Consider the following 6,132-nt stretch of genomic DNA (forward strand, 5'->3'; position numbering starts at 1 on the left):
ACCTCAAGATTTTTCTCCATCAAGAACAGACATTGAGAACCGACTAGAACATTATGTTCCATCGGTTAATAGGGCCATATACGATCGTAATTATGGAAACGAGGATTATTATCAACTATCATATTCTCCCATGTATGATCAGTATGACTATTACTAGGGGAAACATCAAAATTTGGAAGATGAACCAACTATATGTTATAATGATTATCCTCTTGGATACCCTACCATTAATATCCAACTTGAAACAATCTAAGAGGATTCAACTCAGCGTAGCCTGGCCTATCTCACGGAAATGAGAAAATCGTTGGAAGCGCTTAATTCGCGCCTTGATAAGATAGAGGAGGCTCGGTTATCTCAGCCACAATTCATTCCAGAAATACAATGCGAGAAAAGTGATCCTAACTCGCTTTTGAAGAACTTTGGAATTACAAATGAGGAGTTGGATTCCATTAATGAGCATACGGTTCAATTTTTCAATGAGTTGATCTCGATGACTGTTCAAAAGAATGGTCAAGATACATGGGTATCTTTTAAATACAGTGATGATGACACACCTTCCTCACATGACACATAGGATCTCAATGATGAGGTAGAGGTTAGTTTTTTCAAACCTCAACCGAACTTAGGTGTAGAATGTGAGGAGAGAGATCCCATCCCAAGTGTGTACTGCACGGAATTAGACGATGATGCGTATTGGGATAATGATCATGAACGTACAGCCTAAAGTCCCCTAGAATCAATCTCAAGTTTGGTCCACGTCAATGATCAAGACGTATACGAAGTGGTTGTTCATAATGAGCCACTCCCCTCACCTGATATGTCTGATTTTAAGGTGGAGGATGAGTCCCTTACAATCGACCCTTCTAACTCTTGTGAAACATGTTTGGACCACTCCTCTGAATTAAATGATGAGGTGATTTGGGAGAAGGACGAGTTGCTCGCTACGACCTTGAAAATTGAAACCACTAAGTTGAGGCCACCATCTAAGTTATACACGTTTGACAATTCAACGCCTCGATTGAGTAATTTCAATGGACAAAGTGATTACATTGATGCTTCCCCTATTGATTTTCAATCTATCTGTGCAGGGCTAGAGCAAGAGAGCACACGTCCGTTTATCTTTAAAGACGATGGATTCCTTAGGCAGATCATCACGAGCTCTAATGTGGAACATAAGTCACGCTCAACTGAATTTCTCAACTTTTTGGATGATTGCTTGACACACTTTGCAGATTCAAATGATCCCATGATAAGAGACATAGTGAATGCCTTTCAAGATAACATTTCAGTAGTCATCACTAACCGAGAGAACCCTTCCTCTGAAGCCCCTTCCTCCCTAGTTCCTTACTGTTTACCATTAAAGAAGGAGGAGCTGAAAATTGAACCGAAGTTTAGAACTTCGGAATGTGTTGAGACTACACCATTTCCTGAGAATTTTTCTCAATTTGATCTACCTATAGTCTCTGATTCACCATGGGATACTAACTTTGGAACTTTTTCTGACACAGGTGAATCATATATACTTTGGATACCTTAGGTGAATTAACGGTAAATTTTTAATGAGGTACATAAGTTTCTCTGGAAAGTCAAGCTCCCGGGCATCCAAGCCTATTGCAAAAAGGGCTTTTGGATGATCCAATTGAGGAATTTACTGAGAAACGTATCACGATATTGGCCAGAAGAGGAACCTTGCGACATGATCGAGTAGTTTTTCCCTACCTTCTTAGGACTAGGGTAGTTTGCTTTATTTGTCTGGCAGAAGATGGTAAACTTAGCGCTCCTAAGAGGCAACCCAGCTTTTCATTCCATTTCATTTTCCTAGTTAGTTAGTTCAATGTTTGTAGGTAACATGACTGCAAACCCTCACGAGACTACAACTCGTCCACTGAGGGCAACCTAGGGGTTTAAAGGCTTGTTGCATACGCTAAATGTAATCGAGAGTACCTGCGAAAATGGTGTATGTAGGACTTTATTTTTGTTATTTTTGTTTTACTTCTGTTGGTTTCTCTCTTGTGTTGACCTGCTCTTACGTAGATATCTTTGGAAACCCTCTTGATTCTTTCGTCCAGGTACTATCTTTCCATCACTCCTCTTGTACTTTCGTTGTCCCATATTTCTTTTACATTAAGGACAATGTAGATTTTAGGTTGGGGGTGGGAGCTTAGGTTACCTAATCAGTGTTTTCTTAGTCTTGAGCAAAAAAAATTATGAAAATTTTTATTTTTATTTTTTTTTGGAATTTCTTGTGAATTCGAAGTGATTTTGATGACCATTTAGGGCACTTAGAATTGTAAGATACATGATGTTGGTAATGTATAACTCTTGAATTCAGTTATCTGTTAGATTTCACAGTTACGTTTAAATTGTTAATCCATTAATAAAAGTTGTAAACGTTGATTGAGTCATGATTTCACATGTCAAATCTCGCTTTCACATTTAGGTTTCAGTTTGATATTGAAGGGTTAACTTAGTAATCATTAAGCATGTAAGAAAATACCGAGCTAAAAAAAAAAAACAGATACCTTTGGAAAAGGTTGGCGAATAATCTTCACCATAAGTTTGCTCCCTATATGTGTAGATTTAATTCCCCATGGATGATATATGAAAATGGTTGAGTGTACAGTCTTCACCATAGGTTTGCTCCCTATAAGTGAGGATTTGATTTTCCTTCTTGGCGTTATTTTTAATGAAAAAAATCAAAAGCTAGAAGAATGAAAAGAAGAACTGTAAGGCAAGTTCTATTTTAGGTTTTGGTTGTCCTAAATGCTCCTTGAATCATCAATGTTATTATGTAAATTAACGATTGAATCTCTTAATGATGATAAGTCGAGACTATACTATACACCCATGGAATTCAATGTTTATAATTTTTTTTAATTGATAGATTAATACTTTGAACTTGATTATGAAGCTTATCATGTGTTTGAGTCCAGGAGAAAGTAATACCCAACATTCATGAATCTAAGATTTCTCATATCTGGATTATTTTTCAAAAATCACTCGAGTTTATATAAATTGTCTTGTAATTCTCAACTTATTTTTCGCATACTTTGCTCGGGACTAGCAAAATGCTGGTTGGGGGTTGTGTTGAGGGTCAAATATTGCATATTAGACCCTAATTATTACCTAATTTTACGTACATGATAATGCTTAATGCCCTGCTTTAATCTTGTTTTTGGTGCAAGGTGTATTTACGAGCCTAGACTGAAAAGGATGTTAAAAGCATGGATTTAACGCTTAGGAATTACCAAGGCAATGGACGAGACTACAGGGGACTGAGATCGACAGATTTACACGCCAGAGATCCAAGAAAATCAGGAAACTGAAGCTCAAGTAGCCCAAAATTGGTCCATAATACAAGATCATGGGGTTCCCACCATCCGTTCGGCTCGAAACTTCATACATAGCCAAGGGACCACAAATTAACTGTACACGTCAAAATTCAGCCCTTGGATCAGTGTGTAAGTGACCCGATGGATAAGATCAGATAATAACCATTAAGAAAGCATCTTGGACATTCTTGGGAGATCAGGATCCAAACTGAAGCGATGGAAAGAGCATGAAAAACGGTGGATACCCGTCAAATTTCACTTCTTTTGGATGGTACAGTAGGGAGAAACGAACGATAGATGTTTCTAAAAGGGAAAGTGGCAAATTTGTAAATAACCAAAACTCTATATGCATGCACATCAGCTAGAAGAGGTTTGACGTTCCGTATTGACTCCTCACAGGTTGATGGTGTGGCCCACCTAGAGTTTGGATCTACTTCATACTTTGACCCATAGGCTTATACTTTATTAAGAAAATGATGCGTAGAGTAGATCTTCGAAAATGCCATCAGAAGTGGGCTCCACCTATTTTTTGCAAACCATCCAAATAGAGCCATGCGAAACGTCCAATGATAGACGTGCTATCCACTGAGTTTTTACAGTGGGCCCCACCCATCAGTTTGATCATTGATCCAAACCGTCCATGTGACTCACGTGGTTCATCTTTCCCAAGCCTAAGTGACGAAATAAGATGCGACAGCGAGGATGAGTTCCTATCTGTCCAAACATAGGATGGACGGCAGAGCAGAAAATGATGTGGGCCACACCGAATCTAATAAAAAACCTAGCCATTTCCAATTGATTTTTCGAGTATAATCCAGTGAACGGAGTGGATTTTTATTCCAAAGCATTGATTATGGGCTTGCCAATCATCACACAAGAAGGTAGTGCGTAAGAAAATTCCTGCATAAAGAGAGTTGCTTGTTACACACTCCACCGACCCAGCCACCATCTGTGCTGCTATAAAGAGGGAGAGAGAGAGGCGCAGTTGGGTTGTTGGTCGGGCGGGACGAGCAGAGTCGCTCACTGGAGGCATCAGCAGCACCAAGTAGTGTCTTTTATTTTTCTAGCTTTATTTTATTTTTCTTTCTTTTAAGGGTAGCCTATTGGCAGAACCTCTTAGCTAGGGCTACGAGGTGAAGCTTGTAGCATGATGGGAGACTCTGTGCTTTTGCCTTTTTGTTTATGCTGAACTGATGTGGATTTTAGTTAATTAAAGGGAATGTTTTTAGCCTTTAATGGTCTGTTGTGACTGAAATTGCAATAAATCTGTGATGGCTTTGAGTATTTCTTTCTCCTTTTTATGTTTATGACGTCAGGAAGCCCTGTTGTTCACCATCATCTGCTGGGCATGGTCAGATGATGATACCCTTCCTAACCTTCATACATTATTGATTGGTTGGTAATTAGTTTAATTCCGTTGTTTACTTTGTCTCCTGGGCATGGTTTGGTGATGGAATCCATTCTAATTCATATACCTTTCATCTCTTGAAAACTATATCAAAGGAAGTTCAGTTAATTTTCATGGTTACACCCTTCAACTGGATGAAGATGGACTCTAAGTTCAGTTGAGTTCTTGAAGCAAGCATAAGATCTCCTTAATCTCTACAAGTGGATCCTCTGAATCCCTAGTTTCCTTTTCCTGAATTTCTTAAGTTTTAAATTAATATTTCACCATTATTCCTTCAATTCTACTTAATTTAGATTACATTTTAGTCTAGTTCTAGTTCTACTTAGTTTCAGATAACGTACAGGTTTCGACCTCGGTCTCTCCGAGTTTATTACTACATCAAACCCTATACTTGGGGAACAATGGTGTCAAAAACTTGTTCACTCTCCCAAGCTAGGGTTGTGATGTAGTAATAAACTGGTAAGACCGAGGTCGATGATTATCTGGAACTAAGTAGAACTAGAACTAGACTAAAATATAATCTAAATCAAATATAAATTGATGAATAATGGTGAGAGATTAATGTAAAACTTAAGAGAAATCAGAGATAAGAAACTAGGGATTCAGAGGATCCACTTGTAGAGATTAGGGAGATCTTATGCCTGCTTCAAAAATTATGGAAATTAAACTGAACTTCCTCTGATATAATTTTAAAGAGATGAAAAGAATATGAATTAGAATAGATTCCATCACCAAACCACACCCAGGAGACAAAGCAAACAACAGAATTAAACTAATTACCAACCAATCAACATGCTATGAAGGTTAGGAAGGGTACCGTCATCCTAACATGCCCAGGAGACGATGGTCAAAGCCATTGCAGACCCATTGTAATTTTAGTCACAACAGACCATTAAAAACTAAAAGCACTCCCTTAAATAAACTATAATCAGTATCAGTTCAGTATGAATACAAAACACAAGCGAAAGAGTCTCCCATCACGCTACAAGCTTCACCTCTTAGCCCTAGCTAAGAGGTTCAGCCACTCATGGACATGATGAGGTTTTAATCTCTAGAAAAATTCATAAACAAAGGAAACTAAAGAAGAAGAAGAAGAAAGGCTAGAACCCGTCTCTGCTCTTGTTTCTCTCTCTTCTTCTTGTTCCACGTCCCTGCTTCCCCCGCTCCCCCTTCTCCATGTTTTGGAACTCTTTTTATAGTTGCTGGAGTGGTAGAAATTAGATTTGGAAAGCTATCGCACGGGCAGCGAAAGCCTTTTCGCAGCCAAGTTCAGGGCTTCATAACTCTCGCGTTCCTTGCATTATTTATGTAAAATCATCGTCTCTTGGAAGTATTTTGGCTAGCCTACATGATGGATGGTTCAGATCTGCCATATGATCAAAGATGGTGGGC

This window comes from Magnolia sinica, chromosome 9, assembly GCF_029962835.1.
Source record: "Magnolia sinica isolate HGM2019 chromosome 9, MsV1, whole genome shotgun sequence".
Lineage (NCBI taxonomy): Eukaryota > Viridiplantae > Streptophyta > Magnoliopsida > Magnoliales > Magnoliaceae > Magnolia > Magnolia sinica.